Source organism: Polyodon spathula, chromosome 16 (genome assembly GCF_017654505.1).
Source record: "Polyodon spathula isolate WHYD16114869_AA chromosome 16, ASM1765450v1, whole genome shotgun sequence".
Taxonomy (NCBI): domain Eukaryota; kingdom Metazoa; phylum Chordata; class Actinopteri; order Acipenseriformes; family Polyodontidae; genus Polyodon; species Polyodon spathula.
In genome coordinates this window covers 31,582,263-31,600,701 of record NC_054549.1, presented here as the reverse complement: position 1 = coordinate 31,600,701, position 18,439 = coordinate 31,582,263, and the positions used below count along the sequence as shown (strand labels likewise).

At 35.2% G+C, this 18,439-nt stretch overlaps 1 protein-coding gene across 8 annotated transcripts in view; it reads right to left on the bottom strand.

The window, feature by feature from the left end:
* The window catches only part of LOC121328851 (forkhead box protein P1-like), a 169,245-nt gene that overhangs the window by 87,583 nt on the left and 63,223 nt on the right, over nucleotides 1-18,439 (bottom strand). For 6 of the 8 annotated variants that reach the window (XM_041273972.1, XM_041273969.1, XM_041273962.1 and 3 more), the window contains one exon: nucleotides 15,685-15,753. The gene's annotated coding sequence lies outside the window, so the exon portion shown is untranslated. Of the gene's footprint in view, nucleotides 1-1,183; nucleotides 1,437-2,688; nucleotides 2,759-15,684; nucleotides 15,754-18,439 lie in introns of those variants that run through there. The other 2 variants (XM_041273966.1, XM_041273965.1) reach the window with 2 other exon arrangements.

Here is an 18,439-nt window from a genome sequence, read left to right as displayed (position 1 = left end):
GTTTTCTTCTGCCACAAGAATGATTCAAGAATGTATCTAACAAGAATTTGAACAGATAAACTGCAGATACAAATCACTTTTATCCAACATTTTTAAATGTCACATTTTAATTTAAAAAGGGAAAACAAACTTTAAAGGCTAGGATCAACATTAGCTGTCAGTGACAGAAGTGCATTCTGATGCTGAATTTATTTAAGATGAAATGAGAGTTATGCCTGTTATTATTTTTCAAGGTCAGACTCTATCTATTTCTCTCTTCCCTTTCAGTGATTAGAAATATGCTACCAATCCTGCCTGGTTGCAAAACACATTCTATGTTTAGAAACAACAAACATTGTTAATGAAAAACATGTCTCTAAGATTTCTGTTTGTTTACTAAAGAATATAGAGAACTCACTAATAGGATTGTGACATGCAAAAACCACCAAACTGAAGTAGGGTTTAAAGACAGGACAAATAAACCACGGTGTACTGGCGCTATTTACTTGTTTGATTACTGGCTTCATTTCTTGGTTATTTTTAAAGGACCTAGACAAAATGTTAGTTTCTCTCCGAAATGGATGTAAACTGCTTGATTTGCCAAACCTTTTAGTATACATTCATTTTAAGTTTTAAATATCAATTAAAACAGCAAACCCCTGTTTTGCATGTCTTCTACTCTATTCAATTGTTTGTGCTTAGACAAACCAGTCCATTTATTTTTTTTCAGTGTGTGTGTGTATTATATATATATATATATATATATATATTATATATATACATATATAATATATATAAATATATCTATATATATATATATATAGATATATTTCTAATAAAACAGACAATACTGCAGCTGTACCCGAATATCAGACATTGGCAGTCTCAACCCAGAATCCCAAGGTCTAGAGGAAGTCATACAGTGCAATATTTTGACTGGCTTGGCAGATGATAAAGCTCCAGACAGACTGAACTGCTCCCATTTTCACCTTGTATCCTCCTTCTCACACAAGGTTTTGCTTGCAACCACCATGCTACACGGACAGAAATTACAGCTCAGATCTGCACAGTGGTACTTCCGGTGCCTGGTCAATTTGAAATCTGCATAGACTTCTGAACAGCTTCGCACTAAATGTGCTGCAATATTAGCACAGCACTGTGTTGTTCTTTAAATAACTTTTTTTTTTTTTCCTAACCACTTTACCTGTAATTTAGACCTGTTTTACATCCACGTGTGTTTAACAAAGATTATTTTGAATGCCATTTGATGTTCCGAGTGCCTTTTTTCTACTCTTCATGCTGGAGAGATCGCCTTTCTGAAAAAGCAAACAACTGCACAGGCATCATTCCATTGAGAAAATCTAATGGTGAAACCAAACAACTGGCTAATCTTGCAAGCCACTTCATAGGTCACAGATAAGCAAAGCAAACTGAGGGTTGCTTGAGCTGCATTCTTGGGACAAGTTCCTTTTCTTGTTTTCCCTTTTATCAAGACACCAGCCTTTAAGTTTGTTCCAGTCCTTGCAGGGATAAACGTTTGCTCACACCAGCAAACAAAGCGGATATTTGTGTAATAACTGATTGCTGCCATGACTACAGTAAACAAGGGGCCCTGGCTTTGTGTTTACGAACAAACACATCATCTTGCAAGAGCAATTTAACATTAACCAGGTGGAATGATCAACATATTTCGTAGGTGACACTCAGGGCAGGACTAATGTAAACAGAACAGGGAGGAGAATGGGGCCACTCTCAGGGAATCAAGGTCAATGTAAATGCAGAGAGGCTAGAATAAACAGCTGGGAAAAACTAAAGACAAACAAATACTCTCTCCTGACATTTGAAGAAGTATAAGGGTTGTGCATTACAGCTGTGAGTAGAAAACATTAATTTGAACAAGTAGGTAGGGGGCTGTTATATCTTGTTATTTTTTAAAGACATGTTGTGTACACAAATAATAATTTATGTTTGGTTACTAGCTAAACTTGAAGCATATGCATATATACAAACATGAAACACTACACCAATATCTTAAATAAAAGTATCCTTCATAAAAATCTGTATACCACACCAAGACACTTGAAGGTGGTAAAAAAAAAAAAAAAACAGCCAGCCAACCATAATGTTCTTATCAGGTCCATTTGAACACAAGACAAATAGGGAAACACGGATTCTTAAGCCTCTTAACTGTATTCCAATGGTAAAGACTACTGGCAGTTAACAAACAATGGCTGTTAATATTCTATAATAAAACAAATTGAGTTAGGACAGAAATAAAACAATATACACATTTAAATACTCCCAATTAACTACATTTACTCAGTCACCAACACTACAAAGCACCAAAGTTTTTTCTGTTGGCAACAGCTTCATAAGGGCTTTATTATCATTACATTTGACCAGTTCACAGCTCTTCTTATATGCTAGACTGTGTGTGCATTGATTTTTTATTTTATTTTACAATAATTTTAGTCATAATTTAGCAAAAAGATTACCAAGTTATGTGAGTAGATCAACTAAATGTTAGGGTCAGTTTTTCTGCTTCTCTTTTTGCAATCATACAGGCAGCAGTGCAGAAAGTTAATTAATAAACCTGACTTAAAAAATAAAATAAAAACAGCACAACAAAAAAGAAACCCACAGACCGAAAGTCATCATACATCTGCTTTTCACTGGTACAATAACCTCTGCAAAGGAGGCAAATCATACCTGTACAGGTGAGAAGTCAATTCAATACTCCAGTGTATTCAATAGTCAGGAGGCTTATTTTGTTCAGACTGACATTCTTTTTGAAGCAGAATCACCAGTCAGCCAGGACAAAGACCATCAAGGTTTCGCTTGCGTCCTCCCTCTGTGTCCTGATCGGACACAAGGAATCACTTAGTTTAAAATAGTAACTAACTATGTGATGACCTTTAGCATGATAAAACCAATAATATTAATTTAAAAAAAATATATAAAAAAAACACACAACAGCACAAAAGTGGCACTTATTCCAGAAAATCATGATTCTGATATATACAGTATTAAGACACTGATCTTGAATACAAGAGCAAAAAGGTCCCAAGACACAGAATGTATTTATTTTGTATGGTGATATATCTAATCCATTATCATGCTTTATGACTCAGAAAACTAAACTGTGGGATATTTCAGAGGTGTTCATAATTCAAGTAATTTGCAGCCAGCACACATCTCAAATGCACATCATCATACTTTTTAATTTAATAAAGGTGATAAATTTAACAATAATCGGACGTCTCTTTACATGAAAGCATTACCTTCGCCAACCTTGTGTTTTACTATGGGATATAATACAACTATCAGGCAATTTGTTTCAGAAGTATCTTTTCAGTTACTGTAACAGTTTTATGCACATGGATTATAACATATAAAGTGACCAATGCAACTAAATGAAAACTGCAAGAATAAGAACTAATTTACCATAGTTTGTATAACACAAGTTTAGTAGAAGTTACGCTGTGATTTTAGGATTTCAATCTTAATGGCAACCTCTTTTATTTGTGGTTTACCACACTCTTACTCTTTATTCAGCCTCTTTCATTTGACTTTGATAGACTCACTTGCATGTGATTTGTACATAGATTAACATTACAATAGAAGATCCAACGAAGAGAAAGTTTGGCTCTTTTTTTAACACTATGGAAGTTACTTTGTGGGAAATGTAGCCCATTCAAAGTATAGTCCTTGCCCTAGAGCTTATACAGTATGTTGCCAATTAAACTGTCACAAAAACTGAGTCTTCAATCTGTGATATCCGTTGGGATCTGTAGCTCCACTTATTGTTTTAACATTAATTCAATGTGTGTCATATATTTTTAATCTAGAATCTTTACTAGGATTTTCTTCTGGGAGAAAGAACATAGACTTTCCAAAGTAGTGGTTTGTATAAAATGAGAGGTTTGTGTTTCTTAATACTCCAGCTTGCACATTTCATCTTCTGTGTCAATGTGAAATACGGTCTGATGTTATTGGTAATTGTATATTAATAAATAGCATGCCATTTTATACCTGCAAGGAAAAAAAGTGAATCCCTTTTTTCCCAATGTTCCTCTTATTAAAAGGACTGTGATGTTCGTATTATTATCAGGTAAACCCTGTTGTTCTTTTAATTTATAAAGCTTGAAGAATCTACTTACTCAATGCTTATTATTAGGTGTCTACTTAAATCACGGTACATTTACGTATTTTTCACGGGTAGGTTGCGGAATAAAATTAGGATTTTGCGCACCTGTTTAAAAATTAAATAAACCCAAGTAGGCAGTATTTCAGAACAACTATAAAGCCTAAAAATAGAGGTACTTGCTTCCTTACAAAAACAGAGTGCTGTCATCTGTTTAAGGCAAGCATGCAATACCCCCCCCCCCCCAATTGACTTGCCCATACATTGAAACTTCACATCTGCATCCACTTGGTATGAAGTGTAAGGCAAAGCTTTGCCAAGTTATACAGATGTGGAAATCGATCAGAAACAGCCCCAAAACTCTGTTACCCAAGGGCATCTGGCATACTTTAACAAAGGCAACATATGCAGCACGTTCATTGTCATGTTATTTGTCCCATCCAATAATTTATTTTATTAGTACTGAGTCAAAACAAAGAAAACGTGGTTATTTGGGTCTAAAATTCCAACTGCGAAAAAGATAAGCAGCAGGTTGAAGCGAGGTGGCTGTGCTAGATCGTGTAGTACTGATTTAACCTGCAGGCAGGAATGCTTTTTGTCTGGGCTTACTTTCCAGTTTGGTTTCTGAAAGTGGTTTATTTTACGTTCTGTTCAGCAGCCTCTGTAGTTGCCTTTTGTTTAATGTGTGATTCTGAAGCTAAATAGCAAATCGATCGTATTTTCTCCAAAGACACATTAACATATGCAAAACAATGACCTCAATCTGCATTTACAGTTTCTTTGGGAAATATCTTGAAAATGTCATCAGCTGAAATATACTTTGCTTTTGTTGTCGTCCATTTTTGCTATTTCACCTCCAGTGCTGAAAACTAGATTTTAGCACCCTAAATGAAAACAATGCAGCACCAACTTTGTCCCACCCCCTACTGCACATCACAGGTCACACCAAAGCAGTACAGATGCACCGATAGGCTGATTAAAACTTTGTTGTCATTGAATAGTAAACAACAACGTTAACCGCTTTGGAGAATTTTTTTTTTTTTTTTTTTTTTTTGGAAAATGTTATTTGTGGACGTTTTTTGTTTGTTTGTTTTTTGCTTAAGTGTAATGCACACAGGACGACGACGGAATACATAGTTTGCGTGCGTTGTGCAGTAGTTCATTTAAATGCATTTTTTTCTCTCTCTCTGTACTAGTCTGGTATGCATTGGCCCCTAAAAGAGGTGAATTTCACGGTGACCCCTCAATTTCACGACTTCTGCCTAATCGCGATTTAGGTAGACCCCTAATTATAATGCGTAGCATCTATGTGCACATACTTTCTGGTTTTCAATTACTTTCCACAATAAAGAGTAACGTCTTACACATTTCTTTTTTTGTTTTTTGTTATTATAACCCCATACTAAAAAATGTGACAAGAAAATATGCTTCTTAACATCGATGCATTAATATTAAAAGGGCTGGAGCCTACTAATATGCAGATAAGGGTGGCAGTCTATAGGTAAATACATATATAAATACCTAACCTAGATCAAATGTAGAGGTGGAGTTGGCTTTATTGCCCAATAACACAGACTCAGGGAATTCATGAGACATCATTCCTTATTTCCTTTAGACAGCTTGGCAAAAAACCAAAACATTTTAAGAATAATAAAACAGAAACCAATTAAAAAAAAAAAAAAAAAAAAAAAAAAAAAAAAGTGTACCTGTGACTTTTAGTCTCAAGCAGTACTGACTAGCAGTTTTAAAACTCAACATACAACCAAGACCTATAATTGCTTGCAATCTTGTTTACAACATGCATTAAATAATAGCGTCTTTCATATGTTAATGAAGGTCATCTACAGACTTACTGAGCACAAACATTTCCATAAATAAAAGCAATAACTTCTCCAATGTTATTTCTTTATATATATATATATAGACACACACACACACACACACACACACATTGTAGCTATCTAGATTCAGCAGTATTTCACATCAGAGATTGTTTGTTATTATTGCAAAAGCCTCAGATCTCTTTCAAAGGGTTGAAAAGGGGAGCATGTACCTTCCACTTAGCAGTTAAATTGAAGGTAAAGGGCACAGGGCTAAATACTGAAAGACCTTGTATGAATCTTACAGCTTTAATGGAATCAGGTTTTTAACAACTCTTTTTCGTTAAATACAGCCGATGTCAGGAGGATGCGTCCCACCCATAAAGCAGCACAATGACAATGTACAGTGGCACTAATACAAGGACATAGTTCATCATGACATTTCCAGCAATTCCCAACTGATTAGGGTCATTATGTTGGAGGTCTGATTTATGTTGTCATTTCCTCTCACCGATCCTGCATCAATGAATCTTAATGAATTGGTAAATAAGGGTGAAGATTACACTCTATGACACCGAAACATTCCTCATTCTCAATGCCAGAGATTTATGTAGCCAATTAGAGACTAACAGAGAAAATTGGCTGGCAGGAAAATAATATTCTTTATGGTACAAAATGGAAACACACTCCTGTTGAAGGGCAATTGTACAGTTGGCGTGAAAAGCACATACAAAAAGATTCTGCAACACAAAGGATTCTTACGATATCTGAGCTGAATGACATGTGTGACGTGAATGAAAAAGTTTAAAATATACAACAACAAAAAAACCCTCCAATTCTAAATAACAGGGGGGGGGGGGGGGGGGGGGGGGGGGGGGGGGGGGGGGGTGGGGGGGGGTGGGGGGGGGGGGGGGGGGGGGGGGGGGGGGGGGGGGGGGGGGGGGGGAGGAGCCTGCTATTTAATGGACGCCATTGTTAGGGCTCCCAGACATTACAAATACCCCCAATAAACCATACCATGTAATACAAAACAGACAGTATAAACAAACAAACATTCTGCACAACAGAATCAGACACATTACTGAAGATTATGTACGATTTAAAAAGGTTACATTTCTCTTTGATAATCAGGGAATTACAGAACAGTAGTGTTGCTTTTGGGGTTATTTATTTAAGCAGCTTTCCTTACCTGCAAGCATTCTGTATTCTGTTCTTGGGTTGACGCTTAATATCTAAACTTCAACAACCTGCCATTAAACCTCCTCCCGTTTATTTTATGTATAAATACTTTTTAAATTGAAGTGTTTGTCACGCTTAATCTCTTCAAAACGTAAATGATGTTACAAAAATCAATTAAGAGGATTTTCTTTTTTTTCTGATTTCTTTTTACTGCAGCTAGTTTGTTTTGGAAATAACAGCTTTCTCAAATACTGTACATAACCATACTTTCTATTTCTCCCCGTTTAAGAAAACAATATGAGTTGCTACAAGATGGAACACCCCTCTTCCTATTCATCCAGACTTCTTAAAGAAACACTCAGTAAGATAATGAGGCTGATTATGCATTACATATTGTGCCTAGATTTAGTGTGGTGAGGCAGCTCTCCACATCAAACAGTGATCACTGCTATTAGAGAGTGGGCTCATAGGAGAGAGGCTGAAAAGGCTCTATGTGAAAAGAAGTGGAAAATTAAAGCTGAAGCAGTCGAGGAAAGGGCTTAATTTACTGGCATGTACAGTATGCAAATGAGATTACTCTCAGCTTAACTGCATCATTTATGTCCATAATAACAGCATCATCATTACAGGGCTCAAATTAAATTACACCATAATTAGCATATCAAAGTGATTGGTTAAAGTTTAAAACAAATACCCAATTTCGTTAATGAACAGCTGTAATCATCGTGTACACTCCAATGAAAGCATCCAAAACAAATATATGTTTTAGAGAAGACAGGAAGATTTTCCAGCCGACAGGTCTATCTATCCACACACGTACCTGGCAGAATACAGATTCAGGTTAATTTCACAAAACGAATGTGATCAAGAGAGAAAATTTACTGGAGATGCCACTTTCTGGATTTATCAATAAAATACATAATTAGTTCATACTAGCTGGATCAGGAAGAGATACATTTTTTATATGGTGCATATGCTAACTATTTACTCCCGAATTCTCTTAAAAAGGAGATACCGTTACATATTCTCCATGGATTTAAAACCATTTCCTGTATAGTTGTACTGTATTCATTAACCATGTATTCTTACAGACTAAAGAATACAAACCACAAGCTGTTAATGTCTAATTGTGTTAATTACTGTATGGTATAAGTTGTCCAGTCACAGAAGACATCATGTCCAGATAATATTGGTTTTACTGGGAATGTATGGCATACTACATAAATTGAATGATTTTCAACAGAAGTCAATCACTTTTTTTTTTCTTTTTGTGCAAAAATTATGGTAATGCACATTATCCAAAACAGACTGTTGAAAATTTTAAGAAGTAGCTTTTCATTTTATTCATTGAGGAATCCATTAAAACCCTTATTCTAAAGAAGTATGTAAATGATGTGCCTTTCAAGGTAGAGCTAGGGCAAATCCACTCCATCAACTAATGATGGATCTCATTGCATGCAGAGAGTATTCATAATGAGGAAATGGCCGCCCGCCATTCCAAGTTCTAACGTAAATCCCTATGAAATGTTAATATCTCACTTCTAATTAAGGCTACCAAGTCCAAATGCACCTTCATGGGTGATAGCTAGCAACATAATTTGTATTTTTTACACTACACTACATTCTGGCTGTGGGAAAAAAGAAAATCTATTAATTCATTTTTTAACACTAAAGATTCTCTCGCTTTTAATTTCACATATTCCAACCCTATATACTTAATATAAAAGAGATTGAAGTGTAGTTAACAAGCAACGGCGATCAAAGTAGTCTATGTTTATGGGAGCAAAAAAGGAGGCGGTTTTAATACAATACACAGTCAAGGAACACCTGAAGTGCATTCATACTGAGCTGTATATAAAAATAATAATAACAACAACACTGATAATAATAATAATAATAATAATAATAATAATAACTACTTTAATTTGATATAGCACCCTCGCATCAAGGTGTCTCAGGGTATTTGAACTGCTACACTTGTAAATGTGCGGCTGTTCTCTGTAAATGGCCTTGAAGTTGGTTGACAAACAGCATAGCAGATATGGTATATATTATTTTCTTTACTCAAAGCAAATAAACAGACGTGTAATGAGTGAGGCCACGGTAATGCTCTCATTCACGTATACACAGGCCTTTACGTTTATATTCTTTGTTGTTTACACCTGTGTCCATCACACACCTGTTTCTACTGCCTCCGATTCAGGATTGCTACGGATCTTCCCTGCTGGTGTGAGTGGCATCGTGTGCAGCAATCGTGCAAGAACATCGGGAAAGCAAACTGACTGTTTTGGGGCTGTTCTGGGGTGTTTCTGTGTTGGTATGTTATGCTATTTTATTAGTTAGTTGTGTATTTTAAATAGTTACAATTCTTCATCTCCTTTTATATGTCTGCTATGTCTTTCCAGCTGCCATTTCTCTCTGTATCTTTTTTTTTTTTTTTTTTTTTTTCAATTTAAGACTCATTTATATATTGTTATATTTTGTTTAATTTCTGTAAGTCGCTTTGGATAAAAACATTGGCTAAAAATAATAATAATAATAATAATAATAATAATAATAATAATAATATCCCTTCACGTTTTATCAATGCTCATTCTCAATTGGGTTTAAAGATTGGGTGAAAATGCATACGTCAGCGAGGAAATGCTATTTCAGAACAGACCTCGCTAATGAGAACATACACCTTTTGGTGTCATGAAATGGAAAATAAACATCTAAACTATACTTTAAATGCTTGAAATATCTGATGTGTTCTTTTTTTAATTGCAAGCTACTAACAAACTAAAATTACAGAACGGTTCTTCCAGATTCATTCAATTATGACATCTCCCTGGATGAGGTCACAGGAAGGAACACAAAAACACCTGAGCCAAAGTGTGAGGCTTCTGGAGGCTTGAGCTTGTGTACAGTAAAAATCTCAAAATCAAACTTGGCTTCTCAGTAACCAATCACTGACTTGTGTGTTGTCAATGTCTCCACTTTCTTGTTTTTTTTTTTTTTTTTTTTTTTTTTTTTTTTAAACCTATTAAAAGTGCTTCTAGGGATTAATCTCCTAACCTTCCTTCTCTTAGTTCAGTTCGCCTACTGTTGCTGTGCAAAAGGAAACCCTTGCAGTGCAACAGCCATCCTCTGTTCTATGGACACAGACCATATCTAGCAAGCATCAGACACATGAGGATTTTAGAACAGATGTGTGGCTTGTGTTGAATCAGAAACACAGAAAGAGAAAAAAGAAAGCCACCGAACTAGTGAGCTCTGACTCGCTGCCCTCAGCAAGTATTTCCAGTGCTGTTTACATGACAGCTGAGGACACCGCCTCTGCTTTGTGAAGTCTAGCACTGCTTTTCATGTCTTAGTAATCAAACTACAGCCAAGTCAGAATGAAAAAGAGTTTTAAAAGTTATTTATGAGTAATGTACAGTGGCAGTGGCATTCTGAACGGAGCCATTCTAGGTCTTATCATGAACGTATTAGTCAAAGTGTACAGAAGCCCACAAGCTTAATGCGATCCTTTTTTGCACTAAATGAACAGAGACACATATATTAATAAATACACAAACAAAATCAATAAATGCATCTTTCCTTGGAATAGGTTACATTGGAAAGACCTAATAGTTTCACAGCTAACATGCGTTACAAAAGGCTAAACATTCTGGGCCAGGGTAAGGAGAAAAAAAAAAAAAAAAAAAAAAAAAAATGTAAAAAACAAAATCTGTTGTTTTGTGTTTTTTGGTTTTAACACTTTTTTTTTTTTCCCTGAGGTAAGATTGTGGGGAGTTGCGTGCATTTGTTTTTTATTGTCTAAGTGGCAGTTGGAAGCTGGTCCCTGCAGGGGCCTCCCAGCCCCTGGCTCTGCTGTTTGACAGGGAGGTAACCATATTAGGATGTGTATGGTAAAGTAAACAATAACATAGTTGCAATGAAATGGAAATTTTTCAGCTAATGGTGTTTGTCATTCCTGTTTTCAGTCTCCCCCACTGCAACATTTTTTTTTTTCCAACTCAAACATACTTTGTTTATGAAAATAACATTTTAGCCAGGCTTTAAACCTTTGCACAATAAAATCTCCAGGAATGCTTTTAATGTTATAAATTAAATAAACTTGCAGATTCCTAATGTAAAAGCCAACCACTTCATCGCCAAAAGTGTTCTGCTTCAGTTGCCTCTTTAAACCACTGAATATAAATTTTACATGTTAAATAATTTAACAATTTTTTGATGAACCTATAAAGAGAATTCAGAACAGGGACAAAACAGTTTTCCAGAAATCTAGAATTCAGCTGTACTGTGCCAAAGTTTTGTGCAGTATAACAGAGTTATTGCTAACATGTCTGGAGCTGAAAGTTCACTATAATCTGAAACAGCATGTAATGGTGATAACCTTCCACTCATTGTATGCAGTGCTAAACAGTTAGTAGTTTTTCCAAAATAAAGCATGTGTATGTTTGCTTTATTTCCAGTGAGGTTTAAGGAATAATGGAATTAATTATACTAGCACTCTCGAATCCAGAAGGGCATGCTTCACACCCCCACTGCTGCGCTAGAGTAAAGTTGAATGCACCAGGCCAGCATATCTAAATCAATACATCATACAAACAAGTAGCAGTTTACAAGTTCAAAAGGCATGATGGTCAGTTCACCACATCTCTTTAGGGCCTCTTTTCTTCCTATAGACACCACAGGCATCATTTTTATAGGGCTGTCACACCAAAAACTGCAAGCTATTTATTTACATGATGCAAGAGCCATTTCATTAAGCAGACGCATTTTTCTGCAGACTCTAGTAAGCCATGCTCTCTGGATGGGGTGAAAAAAAATCATATCGCAGTATCAATTCACTCTGTTATGCCTTTTATTGTACAACATCAAGCCACCACAGTCACTTTATATTGCACAACACAAAGAGGTGTATATTTTACAATAAGTCCAACAGAAAATGTACATAAGGAATATATACATACAGTACAACTGTCTTTCTTTAAGTATTTATTTTTTTAAAGAGAAGGCTGTAAATATGTTACACACATCACAGAAATCATTCAAATTTTGGTAGCTGCTATTAGCATGCATTGGATTATGATAGCACAGTTCAGACTACTGGGACCAGACTAGCATTCAAAAAATATTTGGTCAATATTTTGAATGAACAGTGCAGATCTAAACATATGTCAACTACTTATGCTTAATCTTAACCCTAATCCAAGTACAAAACAGACCTGGTTATCTGGAAGTCTGTTAATGGAAGTTACCTCCACTTCCTCGTGCCTGTAAAACATCTGTATTTGTCTTTTTATTTTATGACATTTCTTGGGCATTCATTTCAGGTTTTACTGGACGCAAAGGTTCATAACTGTCTGTGCTGGGCTTTCAAAGCAGGCAAAGCTAGGTGCTTGCAGTAGTTTTCAGTCTTACATCACTTCCTTGCTACTTTGTCAATTATCCAGCAAAATCTGTTAACCAGACTACTTCAACCTCCACTAGTCTGGGTACTTTATATGCATACGGCAAGAATACATTTTAAAATAAATACTCTGCTTTTTCTGTTACTACGGATCTATTACTTGGTATTTTTTTTTTATATACCGAACACCACTACAGGCTGTTATTTGTAATTTGTAGTTAACAAAAAAAAATTGCCATGCCATGTACATCCACATCTACCATAGGTCTCAAATGGGTAGTTTTTAAAACGAATCCACGTTTCACTTTAAAAACAGTGCCGTTGGTGGTGGTAGTTTTGCAATGTTGTCCAATGTTGTGTAAAGGTTTTTAATTTTTTTTAAGCCTTGGATTCAAATGGGATTTGTGCCTACCTAGTCTGATCTGACAAAGTCAAATTGTACTTTTCTAAATAGCTGTACAAACGTAAAAGCTGCCACAGTTTGACTGTCAACTGATATTATTATTATTATTATTATTATTATTATTATTATTATTGAGATGCCTTCATCTTGAAAACGAGATCAAGAGCAAAGGTTCTTTCAACTGCAGTTACAAAGAGGGTGCCAATTTCTACACTGCTAAAAATGCCTTCTGGTGGTTAGGCCTGTCACTGTTAACTACTGTACTGAAGCTCCTAAAGTACATTATGGTAGTTATAGCTCATGAAAAACACAGTGACAAAACTGCTAGTGGCAGACGCATTTAACTTTCTTGTTAGCAATCTCCCTCATGTGGTACTTTAGCAACAGCAAGCTGTTTATTATGTTACTGTGCTAGGCAAAACCGATTAAACGGGACTCTTAAGAATCAGTGTTATAAATGCATGGAAACACAGCGAGCTGTAAATTCCATGGAATTAAAAGCTTACCGACCCTAACACTGATACATGGCAATTTCTAGCTTAATGCCGATATAAAGAATTGGAATTCTTATGAAGTACTGTAAGAAATAACAGTATAGCCCATATTATCTGCAATGATTGTATTTTAAAACTCAGTAACATCTGTAAATACAGTAATAATATACACAATATTTATAAAACAAAATAAATATTAACCTTCATTTAGGGCCTCTTACAGATCTGTGTGCAAACAACAATTCTTCTAAATATGAAAAGTAAAAAAAAAAAAAACACAGTGTTTTCCATAATATAACAATGACATTTAGTTCCTTTTCTGTTGGAGCACAAACAGACACATTTAAAACAATGCCATCATCAGTGTAAAAACAAATAAACACCGATGATGGCATTGTTTTAAACACACACACACACAAGCAAGGGGTTCCTGGAAAATATATCAGCGTATAGAAAAGTGAAGCCCTCAGAAATGTATTATAAAAATCTGCAGTTGTGAGCATTTAATTCCCCAACCATTAAGAAGGAGTATTCCCAAGTTATAAGAGTCACAAGCTTCTATAGAAACAATGTGTTGCAAGAGCTTGCACATATAAATATATACAAATGTGAAAGTGATACTAGCTTGGGCTTAAAATTGGGTCTAAAAATAATTGTCTTTATTTTTGCTACAGGTTTATGCTACACCTGGTTTTAATGCATTGGAGAGAAATACAGACTTCAAAAGCTTATTCTGTTCCCAAAATGAATAAGGGACTGTTAAAAAAAAAAAAAAATGAACACAAGTATAACATCCCTGAACCTTGGTGTGATAATGTACGTACTTCCTCTTGAGATAACCGGCAGTAAACATTATGTAAATGCCTAAGCCTACACAAATAAAAGGGTAATCATTTATTATGCCAATACTGAACTTAAAAACAAAAAGAAACACTGGCAAACTGACTGTAACTTGACAACCTTTTAAAGTTTGCGTATGTGTAGAACTCCTATCTCTTTAATACACCTCTGCAATGATTTAAGAGTTTTACTTGGTTTATTTATGTGGTTTCAGCAAACTACTTTTTTGGTAATTATTTCATATCCTGTTATAAAGTTTACAAAACGGTATTCTTGCAAGGCTGCAAGGAGAGCTTCATTAACGGAGGTTGACAGGAGAATATTATGCAGTCCCTGCTTAACAGTTCCACTATTGTTGCTATGGTGCATAACTATTAATTTCTAACAAAAGGTGATAATCCACAGAAGAATATCCAGAGGTTAGCATTGCTGTGTTATATTCGATATTCCGTAACCGTTATCTTGAGTAAGTACACAAACCTACATTTATGATGCTGTAGAACCCATGTGGTTTTGTTCCACTGTCAGAAAGACGTTAAATATCAAAGTGCATTCGTATTTTAATATTCTCTTTTTAAAATTATAATCCAAAATCCAAAGCAAAGATTCAACAGCATCTCACAAAAGGTGATACTGTACCACAAACACTATTTTCTACATTACTTGTGCTGCCTTTTGACACACTCTCAAGTTATTATTTTACCCTCCATGTTCTATTGTGTAATTCCATCAAGCTTTCCCTTTCAGGGCTGATATTCATATGGCAGAATAAATCAAAAATAAATTAAATAAATCAAAAATAAATTAAATATCCGTATTAGGAGACCGGTTTTGAATGACCTAAATACAGTCCTGCTTGTGATTTCTTCTTGTAGTATTCAAGGGTCTAAACTGTACTGCTATATTAAATCTCAGTACAGTACCGGCCAGTACAATACCATAGGTTTAAAGTGGTAGGCCAGGACCAGATTACTTTTATCCTGCTGTGCTTTAAGAATATGAATGCTGCCGTTGCCTTCAAATCTCCCCCAGCCCCAGACTCCCAAAATAGAGTCACATGACCTCATTAATATGACTTTTTACTACAAAAGGAATAATAGAGGAAGAACAATTAATACGCATGAATGCAAAAACAGTTATTCTTGTCATTTAATTTGTTTAAATGGTGTCATGAGAATATTTAGGTGCTCTTTGGTTTGTCAGGGATACATTACTTAATTGTTACAGCATGTCAAACTGAAAAAAAAAACCAAAAACCTTTTGTTTAAAATTACCAAGGTACTGGTTTCTTTCAAATACAAAAAAAGCAATTAGTATCTACAAACAAAGTTAAGGCACCCTAATAGGTTATTTATTAAACATCCTGTATTTAGAGTCTGCCCCTTGCTGAGCAAGAGCCTTGTGTAAAATTGGCTTGTATTTACCTTCTTCAAGCAGTTGCTTGTTTAAGCTATCTTCCGTTACAGCCACCTTCAAAGTTCGCTCTTCTTACCCTGGAGACAACAGAAAAGGACAGTGTAATTGGCTGATTTCTGGTGGGAACCATCAATTAAGCATGTTCATTCGCACCCCACTGTCAAGTCAAACATAAATAAAACAAATTAAAGGAATTGGATTTAATGGTGAATGACTCTCTGCGTGTTAATAAAAACAGTCATGTCATAAGACTTGTTGCCTATCAGTACCAACAAGTGCAAGGCTCTCTCATTTAACAAGTACAGTAAAACCTGATTTTGAGAAGCTAAAAAAGATTCCCATCTCCTCTGAATTACTCTCTTTCTGTTTCTTAAACAATAAACACTCAGTTTTTAAAGAACATGAATGCATTATGAAAGCGCATCACTTAAATTACAGTTTGACTGTTTTTCAGTTGCATTGTTGCATGACCATATTCTTAACAGAACTCCACTCGTATCATAAAAGCCATCATCGTATTTGAAACGTACTGCTGTATTATACTCAATAGCGGCTGCCTATTCTCAAATAGTTTTTAACCTTGCGTTTATATATATAAAAAATTCCCGAAAACACTTCAAAAAAAAAAAAAAAAAAAACAACACATTTTCAGTCGGAAAAAAAAAAAATCAATCTTCTTGTTATTACTGCATTACACACTCGTGTGGGTGTCAAGAATCTTAAAGTAAATGAAAACAGAAAAAAAAAAAAGCTGGCTAGTTGCAGACACTGCAGACTTATTGCACATGGACCTGCTGACTCCTGACCTAGACAGTTCCGATAAACCCAGGTGATACAGTGCATTCCCATGCTAATGAAGAGCAGTATAACCCTTTCTTAACTCTCAAGAATATACTTGCCGAATTTGATGTGTGTGTAATAAATTTACATAGGAAGTGTTTAAAACTACAAAAAGAGGGGGATTTCTTAATGTACATCATTTAAATATGGCAAGAGCTTTATTCAACCGAACTTCCTGTAAATGGAAAGCCACGCCTCAAACGTACCCCTGCAATTGCTTCTACAGTTTTAACAATCCATAAGCTCCCAATTGAAAACACAGGTTTACCCATGCTCTGGAAAATGTTATTGAAAAGTGTAAAAACAAGGTAAGACGGTGGACAGTACTTCTGTTTCCTTGCTAAGTCACTGTTGTGTCTGTGGTGGAGAAAGCCGAAACCTGACTAATAGCATACGATAACAGTGATAACACTACAAGTTATTAGCAGCTTATAAAATATTCACGGTCAGGGCAGACTGTTTTTAAATCGTAAGATTTCTTTGCATTTAATTTAAACTATTAAAACATGCTTTTACCCAATAGACACAACGGGTTGCTATTCTAAGTAAAACAAAGAAACACACTAAAACATAAGTGTGTCTAAAATAACTTAACCTTTAAGATGTTATTTTCTAATGGGTTGTTTACTTAGCACATTGCATCCCCTGGTGGCTGAACGCTGTAAGCACGGAATTGTTTTAGAAGAGACTTATTGCACTGCTCTTGAAAAGAGGCAAGTATAAAAATAATGTTTTATAGTGTAATCTGAAATACTGTGTAACACAACTCGAATGAATGCATAATAAAGTATGTAAAGTGCGTGTCATTTCATAACGTTCTACTGTGCTTCTAAATATTTGCCAGTCAAAACTGTGAATATATATGTTTGTCCTGTTAAGAGATTCATCTAAGGTTCAATACATTTGCACATTATCATAAAAACTAAATCGGTAGCACTTGTCCACTTTGAATATTGTTATCACTGTACAAAATGCAAAAGCTTTTTTGTGGGTAAGGTATGAATGTAGGACTTTCCCTAAACACTTGTGTGTATTTTCGCTAAACATGCAGTTTAAGGAACTGTCTAACTTGGGATTCTTAAGTTTTAGCTTTACTCAGCTAAGTTACCTAAACATTTAAAAATAATTCCACATGTAGCCTTGTAATTAGCAATGAACTATAATAAAACTGCCAGGTGGAGAAATTATTGCTGGTGTCATACTTCTTTCACTAGCAGGTTAAAGACTATCTCAGATTCAATGTTTGTTTTCTTGTTTTCTTTTCTTGAAATGAATTTCCAGGCATTTTTTGCTCTTCTACATGCTTTCTTAATCTGAAGCTGTAAACTGTGTAGGACAAACAATGCAACAGTAAACAGAAATCGGAGGTTGTCAAAAAGTGGAAGAACTGGTCTATTGCTCAATTCAACAGAACTTGTTCTTGCTAGGAGCGTTGTTTCTGTTTATATTTAAACAACAGAAAGCATCTGCACATCTGCGTTCCACCCTCCCACCCCGCTCTCACACCCATAATAAAATTAAAAAAAACAGACCATATACATTAGATACACAGTGCTTTTCCACATGTGCAAATTGAGCATGCATTATAAAATATTATTCATTTTTCCTTACTGGGCAACTGATTGAAGAAAATACAGTAAATATCAGCTGTGAAATATAAAAGAGGAAAAACTCCTAAAAAAAAGTTTTTAAAAGCTATTACATACACACATAAACCTGTTGTGATGTCCAAGTCTATTTGTGTGGCAGTTATTAATTAACCTTCTCATGTCATTGACATATCTACAATGCTATATAACCTCTACCAATAGAAGACAGTTGTGCTTCCTGAACTGCTAGAACTACACAACGCTGTCTGAATCCGGCACACTTGGATTTGGTAACTTCCAAGTAGCTGAGGTTTCAGTGCGAGTCAGTTTATGG